Source organism: Peromyscus maniculatus, chromosome 1, assembly GCF_049852395.1.
Source record: "Peromyscus maniculatus bairdii isolate BWxNUB_F1_BW_parent chromosome 1, HU_Pman_BW_mat_3.1, whole genome shotgun sequence".
NCBI classification, from domain to species: Eukaryota; Metazoa; Chordata; class Mammalia; order Rodentia; family Cricetidae; genus Peromyscus; species Peromyscus maniculatus.
Window position 1 is genome coordinate 69,833,006 of NC_134852.1, and position 16,694 is coordinate 69,849,699.

General features: G+C 54.7%; 1 long non-coding RNA gene and 8 other non-coding genes across 10 annotated transcripts in view; all 9 read right to left on the reverse strand.

Moving 5' to 3' along the window:
• LOC143267110 (uncharacterized) overlaps nt 1-16,694 on the reverse strand; it is a 41,932-nt gene that overhangs the window by 4,649 nt on the left and 20,589 nt on the right. For both annotated transcript variants that reach the window (XR_013042036.1, XR_013042035.1), the window contains exons 5-8: nt 16,245-16,388; nt 12,065-12,208; nt 7,885-8,028; nt 3,705-3,848 (exon numbers count right to left, since the gene is read on the reverse strand). This is a non-coding gene — a long non-coding RNA (uncharacterized LOC143267110). The remainder of the gene's footprint in view (nt 1-3,704; nt 3,849-7,884; nt 8,029-12,064; nt 12,209-16,244; nt 16,389-16,694) is intronic.
• On the reverse strand, nt 1,265-1,358 carry LOC143271544 (small nucleolar RNA SNORD116). Its single transcript, XR_013048765.1, has one exon. It is a non-coding gene; the product is annotated as a small nucleolar RNA SNORD116 (small nucleolar RNA).
• LOC143271459 (small nucleolar RNA SNORD116) lies at nt 3,353-3,446 on the reverse strand. The gene has a single exon (XR_013048680.1). It is a non-coding gene; the product is annotated as a small nucleolar RNA SNORD116 (small nucleolar RNA).
• Nucleotides 5,443-5,536, reverse strand: LOC143271545 (small nucleolar RNA SNORD116). The gene has a single exon (XR_013048766.1). It is a non-coding gene; the product is annotated as a small nucleolar RNA SNORD116 (small nucleolar RNA).
• LOC143271460 (small nucleolar RNA SNORD116) lies at nt 7,533-7,626 on the reverse strand. The gene has a single exon (XR_013048681.1). It is a non-coding gene; the product is annotated as a small nucleolar RNA SNORD116 (small nucleolar RNA).
• On the reverse strand, nt 9,624-9,717 carry LOC143271546 (small nucleolar RNA SNORD116). The gene has a single exon (XR_013048767.1). It is a non-coding gene; the product is annotated as a small nucleolar RNA SNORD116 (small nucleolar RNA).
• LOC143271461 (small nucleolar RNA SNORD116) lies at nt 11,713-11,806 on the reverse strand. Its single transcript, XR_013048682.1, has one exon. It is a non-coding gene; the product is annotated as a small nucleolar RNA SNORD116 (small nucleolar RNA).
• On the reverse strand, nt 13,803-13,896 carry LOC143271547 (small nucleolar RNA SNORD116). Its single transcript, XR_013048768.1, has one exon. It is a non-coding gene; the product is annotated as a small nucleolar RNA SNORD116 (small nucleolar RNA).
• Nucleotides 15,893-15,986, reverse strand: LOC143271462 (small nucleolar RNA SNORD116). The gene has a single exon (XR_013048683.1). It is a non-coding gene; the product is annotated as a small nucleolar RNA SNORD116 (small nucleolar RNA).

Consider the following 16,694-nt stretch of genomic DNA (forward strand, 5'->3'; position numbering starts at 1 on the left):
AGAAAAAAAAAAAAACCAGGGCCAACTCTTAGCACCTCAATCCTCTAACACTGTGCACTGGGGTCATTAAACAGGGCAAGCTCTACTTGCTGTCTCAAGTTCAAGCTGCTGAGGACGCAGCTCTGGCCATGCTCACTAGCCAACCCAAGCCTCCCGACTCCCATCAAATCATCTCTGACAACCAGGTCGGCAACGCTAACCCCGAAATCTGCATCTTTCTCCTGCTAGAAATGCTGAGATCCCGAGGTCAAACCGCCTAAAGTCTCCTCTGAGGACTTCACCACATGCAGTGGCAGGCACTCTGGCTCAACCAGATCTCCTTTCTCACTCTCTTTCTGCCTCCTTCTGTCTCTTTTTTTGTCTCTTTCTCTTTCTCCTGATTTCTCTCTCTGTCTCTGCCCCTGACTCTGAATTGATGCCACCCTCTGTCAGTCTGTCTTCATGGGACAGACCGTGTTCAAGAGCGCTGCCATTTTTGAATGCAAGCGAGAACACTGCATCAACACACCGTAACTTATGTGGGACGCCAAAGGCTAGCCAGAGAGCCTGGCACCTCCCAAGACAAGTTGCAACACACAAGGTCTCCAGTGACCAGAAATGCATGCACCCTTGCAAGCCAATTCGCTTTGGCACCCTCCACTGCCCATGAGCAGAGCTCTCAAGGCAGTCTTGATCTACAGCCTGGGACCCAGAGTGCAATTCCTACAAGGAAGGGATCCCTAGCCGGCCTCCAAACAGGCCTTCCTGGAAGAATCACACCCTGCTGAAGACCACTCCGCAAAATAGGTGTCTTTCCTAGCTTTGAGATAGGCTTGAGCCAAGACGGGTGCTCCACTACCATGGGTGGAAGAAAAGCACTCTCACACCTGTCTCCTCCACCAGGAGGCCAGCAGTCTGACCTTAGCGCTCCCCGGTCAAGCTAGTCCACCAAAGGTCTCCAGTGTGCAGATTTCTACACAGGTCAGCACGCCTGTTTCAGGTGGGTGTCCCAAGCTAGCATATTTCTAGAGTGCCTACAAGAGAGCCCAAGGTCCAGGGTCCCATGTCTAGCTGTCAGTCTGGCTTGGGAGAGTGGGGATGGCTGCTTGCTTGCCAGCACGCCCCAAATATTCTCTTTTCCCCATGCCCCTGATGGCTAGCAGAGTGGGGGAAAGATCAAGCCCATGGCAAGAGAGTCTGGCTACTGCTGGAGGGGGGCAGGAGCAGCGGAGTGGTTCTCAGGCCTGTGTCTGACTCCCAGAGGACTTGGGTGAGCCAAGGTGCCGGACCTCAGTTTCGATGAGAGCGGCGGTACTGAGTTTTCACTCATTTTGTTCAGCTTTTCCAACGAATGTTTGACTGGAAATCATCATCGATCCAAGCACGCTGGAGTGCCCCGGTACAGGGATTTTCAGGGCACTCAGGACAGGGTGGGTGTTGGGGAGTGCGAGAAATACCAAGACATGCCCCGTCTTTGTGCAGGTGGCAACGGGTCTCTGCATGGAAATGGGAAGCAACTTGAGGACCTAAGTCTGCTCCAGGTGCAGACAGGCCCGGGAAGCAGGGATGGTAAGTCCTCACAGCACCACCAAGACCCCAGGATCCTGAGCACCTGGGACAAGGCATGGGAGGCTTACCTTGGGCCTCAGGCCTTCTCCTGCAGGTCACCAACACCAAGCAACTTCACTCGAGGCTCACTGTTTCAGGTGCCATGAGTCCTGGGCAAAGGAAGCTGGGCCACTCTCTCCGCACTATGGCCTTGCAGGCCACGCAATGCCACACTGTGAAGACATCAAAGCACATGCCAACATTACAGTGGGAAGCGGGCAACTGGCTCTGGGATGGATGGGTGGGCCTGGCTCGTCTCAATGGGCAGATCAGATCACATCTGCCCTCTCACCACTCCTGCTCTGCCCTCACCCTCCAGCATGCCAGGCCACATCGGTGCCAGGTTTCCACCAGGGTCTCAGAGCTTGTCCTTGCCCTGGGTCCCTCCTTCCCTCAGTGCCCTTTCAGATCACCTTGGACCCTCTCTGCAATCAAACCACCAGTGTCGGCCTGACCTACACATCATGGAGCTGCAATGCAGGCAAGCAGACTCTTCCCGAAAAAAGAAAAAAAAAACCAGGGCCAACTCTTAGCACCTCAATCATCTAACACTGTGCACTGGGGTCATTAAACAGGGCAAGCTCTACTTGCTGTCTCAAGTTCAAGCTGCTGAGGACGCAGCTCTGGCCATGCTCACTAGCCAACCCAAGCCTCCCGACTCCCATCAAATCATCTCTGACAACCAGGTGGGCAACGCTATCCCCGAAATCTGCATCTTTCTCCTGCTAGAAATGCTGAGATCCCGAGGTCAAACCGCCTAAAGTCTCCTCTGAGGACTTCACCACAGGCAATGGCAGGCACTCTGGCTCAACCAGATATCCTTTCTCACTCTCTTTCTGCCTCCTTCTGTCTCTTTTTTTGTCTCTTTCTCTTTCTCCTGATTTCTCTCTCTGTCTCTGACCCTGTCTCTGGATTGATGCCACCCTCTGTCAGTCTGTCTTCATGGGACAGACCGTGTTCAAGAGCGCTGCCATTTTTGAATGCAAGCGAGAACACTGCATCAACACACCGTAACTTATGTGGGACGCCAAAGGCTAGCCAGAGAGCCTGGCACCTCCCAAGACAAGTTGCAACACACAAGGTCTCCAGTGACCAGAAATGCATGCACCCTTGCAAGCCAAGTCTCTTGGGCACCCTCCACTGCCCATGAGCAGAGCTCTCAAGGCAGTCTTGATCTACAGCCTGGGACCCAGAGTGCAATTCCTACAAGGAAGGGATCCCTAGCCGGCCTCCAAACAGGCCTTCCTGGAAGAATCACACCCTGCTGAAGACCACTCCGCAAAATAGGTGTCTTTCCTAGCTTTGAGATAGGCTTGAGCCAAGACGGGTGCTCCACTACCATGGGTGGAAGAAAAGCACTCTCACACCTGTCTCCTCCACCAGGAGGCCAGCAGTCTGACCTTAGCGCTCCCCGGTCAAGCTAGTCCACCAAAGGTCTCCAGTGTGCAGATTTCTACACAGGTCAGCACGCCTGTTTCAGGTGGGTGTCCCAAGCTAGCATATTTCTAGAGTGCCTACAAGAGAGCCCAAGGTCCAGGGTCCCATGTCTAGCTGTCAGTCTGGCTTGGGAGAGTGGGGATGGCTGCTTGCTTGCCAGCACGCCCCAAATATTCTCTTTTCCCCATGCCCCTGATGGCTAGCAGAGTGGGGGAAAGATCAAGCCCATGGCAAGAGAGTCTGGCTACTGCTGGAGGGGGGCAGGAGCAGCGGAGTGGTTCTCAGGCCTGTGTCTGACTCCCAGAGGACTTGGGTGAGCCAAGGTGCCGGACCTCAGTTTCGATGAGAGCGGCGGTACTGAGTTTTCACTCATTTTGTTCAGCTTTTCCAAGGAATGTTTGACTGGAAATCATCATCGATCCAAGCACGCTGGAGTGCCCCGGTACAGGGATTTTCAGGACACTCAGGACAGGGTGGGTGTTGGGGAGTGCGAGAAATACCAAGACATGCCCCGTCTTTGTGCAGGTGGCAACGGGTCTCTGCATGGAAATGGGAAGCAACTTGAGGACCTAAGTCTGCTCCAGGTGCAGACAGGCCCGGGAAGCAGGGATGGTAAGTCCTCGCAGCACCACCAAGACCCCAGGATCCTGAGCACCTGGGACAAGGCATGGGAGGCTTACCTTGGTCCTCAGGCCTTCTCCTGCAGGTCACCAACACCAAGCAACTTCACTCGAGGCTCACTGTTTCAGGTGCCATGAGTCCTGGGCAAAGGAAGCTGGGCCACTCTCTCCGCACTATGGCCATGCAGGCCACGCAATGCCACACTGTGAAGACATCAAAGCACATGCCAACATTACAGTGGGAAGCGGGCAACTGGCTCTGGGATGGATGGGTGGGCCTGGCTCTTCTCAATGGGCAGATCAGGTCACATCTGCCCTCTCACCACTCCTGCTCTGCCCTCACCCTCCAGCAAGCCAGGCCACATCTGTGCCAGGTTTCCACCAGGGTCTCAGAGCTTGTCCTTGCCCTGGGTCCCTCCTTCCCTCCGTGCCCTTTCAGATCACCTTGGACCCTCTCTGCAATCAAACCACCAGTGTCGGCCTGACCTACACATCATGGAGCTGCAATGCAGGCAAGCAGACTCTTCCCGAAAAAAGAAAAAAAAAAAACCAGGGCCAACTCTTAGCACCTCAATCCTCTAACACTGTGCACTGGGGTCATTAAACAGGGCAAGCTCTACTTGCTGTCTCAAGTTCAAGCTGCTGAGGACGCAGCTCTGGCCATGCTCACTAGCCAACCCAAGCCTCCCGACTCCCATCAAATCATCTCTGACAACCAGGTCGGCAACGCTAACCCCGAAATCTGCATCTTTCTCCTGCTAGAAATGCTGAGATCCCGAGGTCAAACCGCCTAAAGTCTCCTCTGAGGACTTCACCACAGGCAGTGGCAGGCACTCTGGCTCAACCAGATCTCCTTTCTCACTCTCTTTCTGCCTCCTTCTGTCTCTTTTTTTGTCTCTTTCTCTTTCTCCTGATTTCTCTCTCTGTCTCTGCCCCTGACTCTGAATTGATGCCACCCTCTGTCAGTCTGTCTTCATGGGACAGACCGTGTTCAAGAGCGCTGCCATTTTTGAATGCAAGCGAGAACACTGCATCAACACACCGTAACTTATGTGGGACGCCAAAGGCTAGCCAGAGAGCCTGGCACCTCCCAAGACAAGTTGCAACACACAAGGTCTCCAGTGACCAGAAATGCATGCACCCTTGCAAGCCAATTCGCTTTGGCACCCTCCACTGCCCATGAGCAGAGCTCTCAAGGCAGTCTTGATCTACAGCCTGGGACCCAGAGTGCAATTCCTACAAGGAAGGGATCCCTAGCCGGCCTCCAAACAGGCCTTCCTGGAAGAATCACACCCTGCTGAAGACCACTCCGCAAAATAGGTGTCTTTCCTAGCTTTGAGATAGGCTTGAGCCAAGACGGGTGCTCCACTACCATGGGTGGAAGAAAAGCACTCTCACACCTGTCTCCTCCACCAGGAGGCCAGCAGTCTGACCTTAGCGCTCCCCGGTCAAGCTAGTCCACCAAAGGTCTCCAGTGTGCAGATTTCTACACAGGTCAGCACGCCTGTTTCAGGTGGGTGTCCCAAGCTAGCATATTTCTAGAGTGCCTACAAGAGAGCCCAAGGTCCAGGGTCCCATGTCTAGCTGTCAGTCTGGCTTGGGAGAGTGGGGATGGCTGCTTGCTTGCCAGCACGCCCCAAATATTCTCTTTTCCCCATGCCCCTGATGGCTAGCAGAGTGGGGGAAAGATCAAGCCCATGGCAAGAGAGTCTGGCTACTGCTGGAGGGGGGCAGGAGCAGCGGAGTGGTTCTCAGGCCTGTGTCTGACTCCCAGAGGACTTGGGTGAGCCAAGGTGCCGGACCTCAGTTTCGATGAGAGCGGCGGTACTGAGTTTTCACTCATTTTGTTCAGCTTTTCCAACGAATGTTTGACTGGAAATCATCATCGATCCAAGCACGCTGGAGTGCCCCGGTACAGGGATTTTCAGGGCACTCAGGACAGGGTGGGTGTTGGGGAGTGCGAGAAATACCAAGACATGCCCCGTCTTTGTGCAGGTGGCAACGGGTCTCTGCATGGAAATGGGAAGCAACTTGAGGACCTAAGTCTGCTCCAGGTGCAGACAGGCCCGGGAAGCAGGGATGGTAAGTCCTCGCAGCACCACCAAGACCCCAGGATCCTGAGCACCTGGGACAAGGCATGGGAGGCTTACCTTGGGCCTCAGGCCTTCTCCTGCAGGTCACCAACACCAAGCAACTTCACTCGAGGCTCACTGTTTCAGGTGCCATGAGTCCTGGGCAAAGGAAGCTGGTCCACTCTCTCCGCACTATGGCCTTGCAGGCCACGCAATGCCACACTGTGAAGACATCAAAGCACATGCCAACATTACAGTGGGAAGCGGGCAACTGGCTCTGGGATGGATGGGTGGGCCTGGCTCGTCTCAATGGGCAGATCAGATCACATCTGCCCTCTCACCACTCCTGCTCTGCCCTCACCCTCCAGCATGCCAGGCCACATCGGTGCCAGGTTTCCACCAGGGTCTCAGAGCTTGTCCTTGCCCTGGGTCCCTCCTTCCCTCAGTGCCCTTTCAGATCACCTTGGACCCTCTCTGCAATCAAACCACCAGTGTCGGCCTGACCTACACATCATGGAGCTGCAATGCAGGCAAGCAGACTCTTCCCGAAAAAAGAAAAAAAAAAAACCAGGGCCAACTCTTAGCACCTCAATCATCTAACACTGTGCACTGGGGTCATTAAACAGGGCAAGCTCTACTTGCTGTCTCAAGTTCAAGCTGCTGAGGACGCAGCTCTGGCCATGCTCACTAGCCAACCCAAGCCTCCCGACTCCCATCAAATCATCTCTGACAACCAGGTGGGCAACGCTATCCCCGAAATCTGCATCTTTCTCCTGCTAGAAATGCTGAGATCCCGAGGTCAAACCGCCTAAAGTCTCCTCTGAGGACTTCACCACAGGCAATGGCAGGCACTCTGGCTCAACCAGATATCCTTTCTCACTCTCTTTCTGCCTCCTTCTGTCTCTTTTTTTGTCTCTTTCTCTTTCTCCTGATTTCTCTCTCTGTCTCTGACCCTGTCTCTGGATTGATGCCACCCTCTGTCAGTCTGTCTTCATGGGACAGACCGTGTTCAAGAGCGCTGCCATTTTTGAATGCAAGCGAGAACACTGCATCAACACACCGTAACTTATGTGGGACGCCAAAGGCTAGCCAGAGAGCCTGGCACCTCCCAAGACAAGTTGCAACACACAAGGTCTCCAGTGACCAGAAATGCATGCACCCTTGCAAGCCAAGTCTCTTGGGCACCCTCCACTGCCCATGAGCAGAGCTCTCAAGGCAGTCTTGATCTACAGCCTGGGACCCAGAGTGCAATTCCTACAAGGAAGGGATCCCTAGCCGGCCTCCAAACAGGCCTTCCTGGAAGAATCACACCCTGCTGAAGACCACTCCGCAAAATAGGTGTCTTTCCTAGCTTTGAGATAGGCTTGAGCCAAGACGGGTGCTCCACTACCATGGGTGGAAGAAAAGCACTCTCACACCTGTCTCCTCCACCAGGAGGCCAGCAGTCTGACCTTAGCGCTCCCCGGTCAAGCTAGTCCACCAAAGGTCTCCAGTGTGCAGATTTCTACACAGGTCAGCACGCCTGTTTCAGGTGGGTGTCCCAAGCTAGCATATTTCTAGAGTGCCTACAAGAGAGCCCAAGGTCCAGGGTCCCATGTCTAGCTGTCAGTCTGGCTTGGGAGAGTGGGGATGGCTGCTTGCTTGCCAGCACGCCCCAAATATTCTCTTTTCCCCATGCCCCTGATGGCTAGCAGAGTGGGGGAAAGATCAAGCCCATGGCAAGAGAGTCTGGCTACTGCTGGAGGGGGGCAGGAGCAGCGGAGTGGTTCTCAGGCCTGTGTCTGACTCCCAGAGGACTTGGGTGAGCCAAGGTGCCGGACCTCAGTTTCGATGAGAGCGGCGGTACTGAGTTTTCACTCATTTTGTTCAGCTTTTCCAAGGAATGTTTGACTGGAAATCATCATCGATCCAAGCACGCTGGAGTGCCCCGGTACAGGGATTTTCAGGACACTCAGGACAGGGTGGGTGTTGGGGAGTGCGAGAAATACCAAGACATGCCCCGTCTTTGTGCAGGTGGCAACGGGTCTCTGCATGGAAATGGGAAGCAACTTGAGGACCTAAGTCTGCTCCAGGTGCAGACAGGCCCGGGAAGCAGGGATGGTAAGTCCTCGCAGCACCACCAAGACCCCAGGATCCTGAGCACCTGGGACAAGGCATGGGAGGCTTACCTTGGTCCTCAGGCCTTCTCCTGCAGGTCACCAACACCAAGCAACTTCACTCGAGGCTCACTGTTTCAGGTGCCATGAGTCCTGGGCAAAGGAAGCTGGGCCACTCTCTCCGCACTATGGCCATGCAGGCCACGCAATGCCACACTGTGAAGACATCAAAGCACATGCCAACATTACAGTGGGAAGCGGGCAACTGGCTCTGGGATGGATGGGTGGGCCTGGCTCTTCTCAATGGGCAGATCAGGTCACATCTGCCCTCTCACCACTCCTGCTCTGCCCTCACCCTCCAGCAAGCCAGGCCACATCTGTGCCAGGTTTCCACCAGGGTCTCAGAGCTTGTCCTTGCCCTGGGTCCCTCCTTCCCTCCGTGCCCTTTCAGATCACCTTGGACCCTCTCTGCAATCAAACCACCAGTGTCGGCCTGACCTACACATCATGGAGCTGCAATGCAGGCAAGCAGACTCTTCCCGAAAAAAGAAAAAAAAAAAAACCAGGGCCAACTCTTAGCACCTCAATCCTCTAACACTGTGCACTGGGGTCATTAAACAGGGCAAGCTCTACTTGCTGTCTCAAGTTCAAGCTGCTGAGGACGCAGCTCTGGCCATGCTCACTAGCCAACCCAAGCCTCCCGACTCCCATCAAATCATCTCTGACAACCAGGTCGGCAACGCTAACCCCGAAATCTGCATCTTTCTCCTGCTAGAAATGCTGAGATCCCGAGGTCAAACCGCCTAAAGTCTCCTCTGAGGACTTCACCACATGCAGTGGCAGGCACTCTGGCTCAACCAGATCTCCTTTCTCACTCTCTTTCTGCCTCCTTCTGTCTCTTTTTTTGTCTCTTTCTCTTTCTCCTGATTTCTCTCTCTGTCTCTGCCCCTGACTCTGAATTGATGCCACCCTCTGTCAGTCTGTCTTCATGGGACAGACCGTGTTCAAGAGCGCTGCCATTTTTGAATGCAAGCGAGAACACTGCATCAACACACCGTAACTTATGTGGGACGCCAAAGGCTAGCCAGAGAGCCTGGCACCTCCCAAGACAAGTTGCAACACACAAGGTCTCCAGTGACCAGAAATGCATGCACCCTTGCAAGCCAATTCGCTTTGGCACCCTCCACTGCCCATGAGCAGAGCTCTCAAGGCAGTCTTGATCTACAGCCTGGGACCCAGAGTGCAATTCCTACAAGGAAGGGATCCCTAGCCGGCCTCCAAACAGGCCTTCCTGGAAGAATCACACCCTGCTGAAGACCACTCCGCAAAATAGGTGTCTTTCCTAGCTTTGAGATAGGCTTGAGCCAAGACGGGTGCTCCACTACCATGGGTGGAAGAAAAGCACTCTCACACCTGTCTCCTCCACCAGGAGGCCAGCAGTCTGACCTTAGCGCTCCCCGGTCAAGCTAGTCCACCAAAGGTCTCCAGTGTGCAGATTTCTACACAGGTCAGCACGCCTGTTTCAGGTGGGTGTCCCAAGCTAGCATATTTCTAGAGTGCCTACAAGAGAGCCCAAGGTCCAGGGTCCCATGTCTAGCTGTCAGTCTGGCTTGGGAGAGTGGGGATGGCTGCTTGCTTGCCAGCACGCCCCAAATATTCTCTTTTCCCCATGCCCCTGATGGCTAGCAGAGTGGGGGAAAGATCAAGCCCATGGCAAGAGAGTCTGGCTACTGCTGGAGGGGGGCAGGAGCAGCGGAGTGGTTCTCAGGCCTGTGTCTGACTCCCAGAGGACTTGGGTGAGCCAAGGTGCCGGACCTCAGTTTCGATGAGAGCGGCGGTACTGAGTTTTCACTCATTTTGTTCAGCTTTTCCAACGAATGTTTGACTGGAAATCATCATCGATCCAAGCACGCTGGAGTGCCCCGGTACAGGGATTTTCAGGGCACTCAGGACAGGGTGGGTGTTGGGGAGTGCGAGAAATACCAAGACATGCCCCGTCTTTGTGCAGGTGGCAACGGGTCTCTGCATGGAAATGGGAAGCAACTTGAGGACCTAAGTCTGCTCCAGGTGCAGACAGGCCCGGGAAGCAGGGATGGTAAGTCCTCGCAGCACCACCAAGACCCCAGGATCCTGAGCACCTGGGACAAGGCATGGGAGGCTTACCTTGGGCCTCAGGCCTTCTCCTGCAGGTCACCAACACCAAGCAACTTCACTCGAGGCTCACTGTTTCAGGTGCCATGAGTCCTGGGCAAAGGAAGCTGGGCCACTCTCTCCGCACTATGGCCTTGCAGGCCACGCAATGCCACACTGTGAAGACATCAAAGCACATGCCAACATTACAGTGGGAAGCGGGCAACTGGCTCTGGGATGGATGGGTGGGCCTGGCTCGTCTCAATGGGCAGATCAGATCACATCTGCCCTCTCACCACTCCTGCTCTGCCCTCACCCTCCAGCATGCCAGGCCACATCGGTGCCAGGTTTCCACCAGGGTCTCAGAGCTTGTCCTTGCCCTGGGTCCCTCCTTCCCTCAGTGCCCTTTCAGATCACCTTGGACCCTCTCTGCAATCAAACCACCAGTGTCGGCCTGACCTACACATCATGGAGCTGCAATGCAGGCAAGCAGACTCTTCCCGAAAAAAGAAAAAAAAAAACCAGGGCCAACTCTTAGCACCTCAATCATCTAACACTGTGCACTGGGGTCATTAAACAGGGCAAGCTCTACTTGCTGTCTCAAGTTCAAGCTGCTGAGGACGCAGCTCTGGCCATGCTCACTAGCCAACCCAAGCCTCCCGACTCCCATCAAATCATCTCTGACAACCAGGTGGGCAACGCTATCCCCGAAATCTGCATCTTTCTCCTGCTAGAAATGCTGAGATCCCGAGGTCAAACCGCCTAAAGTCTCCTCTGAGGACTTCACCACAGGCAATGGCAGGCACTCTGGCTCAACCAGATATCCTTTCTCACTCTCTTTCTGCCTCCTTCTGTCTCTTTTTTTGTCTCTTTCTCTTTCTCCTGATTTCTCTCTCTGTCTCTGACCCTGTCTCTGGATTGATGCCACCCTCTGTCAGTCTGTCTTCATGGGACAGACCGTGTTCAAGAGCGCTGCCATTTTTGAATGCAAGCGAGAACACTGCATCAACACACCGTAACTTATGTGGGACGCCAAAGGCTAGCCAGAGAGCCTGGCACCTCCCAAGACAAGTTGCAACACACAAGGTCTCCAGTGACCAGAAATGCATGCACCCTTGCAAGCCAAGTCTCTTGGGCACCCTCCACTGCCCATGAGCAGAGCTCTCAAGGCAGTCTTGATCTACAGCCTGGGACCCAGAGTGCAATTCCTACAAGGAAGGGATCCCTAGCCGGCCTCCAAACAGGCCTTCCTGGAAGAATCACACCCTGCTGAAGACCACTCCGCAAAATAGGTGTCTTTCCTAGCTTTGAGATAGGCTTGAGCCAAGACGGGTGCTCCACTACCATGGGTGGAAGAAAAGCACTCTCACACCTGTCTCCTCCACCAGGAGGCCAGCAGTCTGACCTTAGCGCTCCCCGGTCAAGCTAGTCCACCAAAGGTCTCCAGTGTGCAGATTTCTACACAGGTCAGCACGCCTGTTTCAGGTGGGTGTCCCAAGCTAGCATATTTCTAGAGTGCCTACAAGAGAGCCCAAGGTCCAGGGTCCCATGTCTAGCTGTCAGTCTGGCTTGGGAGAGTGGGGATGGCTGCTTGCTTGCCAGCACGCCCCAAATATTCTCTTTTCCCCATGCCCCTGATGGCTAGCAGAGTGGGGGAAAGATCAAGCCCATGGCAAGAGAGTCTGGCTACTGCTGGAGGGGGGCAGGAGCAGCGGAGTGGTTCTCAGGCCTGTGTCTGACTCCCAGAGGACTTGGGTGAGCCAAGGTGCCGGACCTCAGTTTCGATGAGAGCGGCGGTACTGAGTTTTCACTCATTTTGTTCAGCTTTTCCAAGGAATGTTTGACTGGAAATCATCATCGATCCAAGCACGCTGGAGTGCCCCGGTACAGGGATTTTCAGGACACTCAGGACAGGGTGGGTGTTGGGGAGTGCGAGAAATACCAAGACATGCCCCGTCTTTGTGCAGGTGGCAACGGGTCTCTGCATGGAAATGGGAAGCAACTTGAGGACCTAAGTCTGCTCCAGGTGCAGACAGGCCCGGGAAGCAGGGATGGTAAGTCCTCGCAGCACCACCAAGACCCCAGGATCCTGAGCACCTGGGACAAGGCATGGGAGGCTTACCTTGGTCCTCAGGCCTTCTCCTGCAGGTCACCAACACCAAGCAACTTCACTCGAGGCTCACTGTTTCAGGTGCCATGAGTCCTGGGCAAAGGAAGCTGGGCCACTCTCTCCGCACTATGGCCATGCAGGCCACGCAATGCCACACTGTGAAGACATCAAAGCACATGCCAACATTACAGTGGGAAGCGGGCAACTGGCTCTGGGATGGATGGGTGGGCCTGGCTCTTCTCAATGGGCAGATCAGGTCACATCTGCCCTCTCACCACTCCTGCTCTGCCCTCACCCTCCAGCAAGCCAGGCCACATCTGTGCCAGGTTTCCACCAGGGTCTCAGAGCTTGTCCTTGCCCTGGGTCCCTCCTTCCCTCCGTGCCCTTTCAGATCACCTTGGACCCTCTCTGCAATCAAACCACCAGTGTCGGCCTGACCTACACATCATGGAGCTGCAATGCAGGCAAGCAGACTCTTCCCGAAAAAAGAAAAAAAAAAAACCAGGGCCAACTCTTAGCACCTCAATCCTCTAACACTGTGCACTGGGGTCATTAAACAGGGCAAGCTCTACTTGCTGTCTCAAGTTCAAGCTGCTGAGGACGCAGCTCTGGCCATGCTCACTAGCCAACCCAAGCCTCCCGACTCCCATCAAATCATCTCTGACAACCAGGTCGGCAACGCTAACCCCGAAATCTGCATCTTTCTCCTGCTAGAAATGCTGAGATCCCGAGGTCAAACCGCCTAAAGTCTCCTCTGAGGACTTCACCACAGGCAGTGGCAGGCACTCTGGCTCAACCAGATCTCCTTTCTCACTCTCTTTCTGCCTCCTTCTGTCTCTTTTTTTGTCTCTTTCTCTTTCTCCTGATTTCTCTCTCTGTCTCTGCCCCTGACTCTGAATTGATGCCACCCTCTGTCAGTCTGTCTTCATGGGACAGACCGTGTTCAAGAGCGCTGCCATTTTTGAATGCAAGCGAGAACACTGCATCAACACACCGTAACTTATGTGGGACGCCAAAGGCTAGCCAGAGAGCCTGGCACCTCCCAAGACAAGTTGCAACACACAAGGTCTCCAGTGACCAGAAATGCATGCACCCTTGCAAGCCAATTCGCTTTGGCACCCTCCACTGCCCATGAGCAGAGCTCTCAAGGCAGTCTTGATCTACAGCCTGGGACCCAGAGTGCAATTCCTACAAGGAAGGGATCCCTAGCCGGCCTCCAAACAGGCCTTCCTGGAAGAATCACACCCTGCTGAAGACCACTCCGCAAAATAGGTGTCTTTCCTAGCTTTGAGATAGGCTTGAGCCAAGACGGGTGCTCCACTACCATGGGTGGAAGAAAAGCACTCTCACACCTGTCTCCTCCACCAGGAGGCCAGCAGTCTGACCTTAGCGCTCCCCGGTCAAGCTAGTCCACCAAAGGTCTCCAGTGTGCAGATTTCTACACAGGTCAGCACGCCTGTTTCAGGTGGGTGTCCCAAGCTAGCATATTTCTAGAGTGCCTACAAGAGAGCCCAAGGTCCAGGGTCCCATGTCTAGCTGTCAGTCTGGCTTGGGAGAGTGGGGATGGCTGCTTGCTTGCCAGCACGCCCCAAATATTCTCTTTTCCCCATGCCCCTGATGGCTAGCAGAGTGGGGGAAAGATCAAGCCCATGGCAAGAGAGTCTGGCTACTGCTGGAGGGGGGCAGGAGCAGCGGAGTGGTTCTCAGGCCTGTGTCTGACTCCCAGAGGACTTGGGTGAGCCAAGGTGCCGGACCTCAGTTTCGATGAGAGCGGCGGTACTGAGTTTTCACTCATTTTGTTCAGCTTTTCCAACGAATGTTTGACTGGAAATCATCATCGATCCAAGCACGCTGGAGTGCCCCGGTACAGGGATTTTCAGGGCACTCAGGACAGGGTGGGTGTTGGGGAGTGCGAGAAATACCAAGACATGCCCCGTCTTTGTGCAGGTGGCAACGGGTCTCTGCATGGAAATGGGAAGCAACTTGAGGACCTAAGTCTGCTCCAGGTGCAGACAGGCCCGGGAAGCAGGGATGGTAAGTCCTCGCAGCACCACCAAGACCCCAGGATCCTGAGCACCTGGGACAAGGCATGGGAGGCTTACCTTGGGCCTCAGGCCTTCTCCTGCAGGTCACCAACACCAAGCAACTTCACTCGAGGCTCACTGTTTCAGGTGCCATGAGTCCTGGGCAAAGGAAGCTGGTCCACTCTCTCCGCACTATGGCCTTGCAGGCCACGCAATGCCACACTGTGAAGACATCAAAGCACATGCCAACATTACAGTGGGAAGCGGGCAACTGGCTCTGGGATGGATGGGTGGGCCTGGCTCGTCTCAATGGGCAGATCAGATCACATCTGCCCTCTCACCACTCCTGCTCTGCCCTCACCCTCCAGCATGCCAGGCCACATCGGTGCCAGGTTTCCACCAGGGTCTCAGAGCTTGTCCTTGCCCTGGGTCCCTCCTTCCCTCAGTGCCCTTTCAGATCACCTTGGACCCTCTCTGCAATCAAACCACCAGTGTCGGCCTGACCTACACATCATGGAGCTGCAATGCAGGCAAGCAGACTCTTCCCGAAAAAAGAAAAAAAAAAAACCAGGGCCAACTCTTAGCACCTCAATCATCTAACACTGTGCACTGGGGTCATTAAACAGGGCAAGCTCTACTTGCTGTCTCAAGTTCAAGCTGCTGAGGACGCAGCTCTGGCCATGCTCACTAGCCAACCCAAGCCTCCCGACTCCCATCAAATCATCTCTGACAACCAGGTGGGCAACGCTATCCCCGAAATCTGCATCTTTCTCCTGCTAGAAATGCTGAGATCCCGAGGTCAAACCGCCTAAAGTCTCCTCTGAGGACTTCACCACAGGCAATGGCAGGCACTCTGGCTCAACCAGATATCCTTTCTCACTCTCTTTCTGCCTCCTTCTGTCTCTTTTTTTGTCTCTTTCTCTTTCTCCTGATTTCTCTCTCTGTCTCTGACCCTGTCTCTGGATTGATGCCACCCTCTGTCAGTCTGTCTTTATGGGACAGACCGTGTTCAAGAGCGCTGCCATTTTTGAATGCAAGCGAGAACACTGCATCAACACACCGTAACTTATGTGGGACGCCAAAGGCTAGCCAGAGAGCCTGGCACCTCCCAAGACAAGTTGCAACACACAAGGTCTCCAGTGACCAGAAATGCATGCACCCTTGCAAGCCAAGTCTCTTGGGCACCCTCCACTGCCCATGAGCAGAGCTCTCAAGGCAGTCTTGATCTACAGCCTGGGACCCAGAGTGCAATTCCTACAAGGAAGGGATCCCTAGCCGGCCTCCAAACAGGCCTTCCTGGAAGAATCACACCCTGCTGAAGACCACTCCGCAAAATAGGTGTCTTTCCTAGCTTTGAGATAGGCTTGAGCCAAGACGGGTGCTCCACTACCATGGGTGGAAGAAAAGCACTCTCACACCTGTCTCCTCCACCAGGAGGCCAGCAGTCTGACCTTAGCGCTCCCCGGTCAAGCTAGTCCACCAAAGGTCTCCAGTGTGCAGATTTCTACACAGGTCAGCACGCCTGTTTCAGGTGGGTGTCCCAAGCTAGCATATTTCTAGAGTGCCTACAAGAGAGCCCAAGGTCCAGGGTCCCATGTCTAGCTGTCAGTCTGGCTTGGGAGAGTGGGGATGGCTGCTTGCTTGCCAGCACGCCCCAAATATTCTCTTTTCCCCATGCCCCTGATGGCTAGCAGAGTGGGGGAAAGATCAAGCCCATGGCAAGAGAGTCTGGCTACTGCTGGAGGGGGGCAGGAGCAGCGGAGTGGTTCTCAGGCCTGTGTCTGACTCCCAGAGGACTTGGGTGAGCCAAGGTGCCGGACCTCAGTTTCGATGAGAGCGGCGGTACTGAGTTTTCACTCATTTTGTTCAGCTTTTCCAAGGAATGTTTGACTGGAAATCATCATCGATCCAAGCACGCTGGAGTGCCCCGGTACAGGGATTTTCAGGACACTCAGGACAGGGTGGGTGTTGGGGAGTGCGAGAAATACCAAGACATGCCCCGTCTTTGTGCAGGTGGCAACGGGTCTCTGCATGGAAATGGGAAGCAACTTGAGGACCTAAGTCTGCTCCAGGTGCAGACAGGCCCGGGAAGCAGGGATGGTAAGTCCTCGCAGCACCACCAAGACCCCAGGATCCTGAGCACCTGGGACAAGGCATGGGAGGCTTACCTTGGTCCTCAGGCCTTCTCCTGCAGGTCACCAACACCAAGCAACTTCACTCGAGGCTCACTGTTTCAGGTGCCATGAGTCCTGGGCAAAGGAAGCTGGGCCACTCTCTCCGCACTATGGCCATGCAGGCCACGCAATGCCACACTGTGAAGACATCAAAGCACATGCCAACATTACAGTGGGAAGCGGGCAACTGGCTCTGGGATGGATGGGTGGGCCTGGCTCTTCTCAATGGGCAGATCAGGTCACATCTGCCCTCTCACCACTCCTGCTCTGCCCTCACCCTCCAGCAAGCCAGGCCACATCTGTGCCAGGTTTCCACCAGGGTCTCAGAGCTTGTCCTTGCCCTGGGTCCCTCCTTCCCTCCGTGCCCTTTCAGATCACCTTGGACCCTCTCTGCAATCAAACCACCAGTGTCGGCCTGACCTACACATCATGGAGCTGCAATGC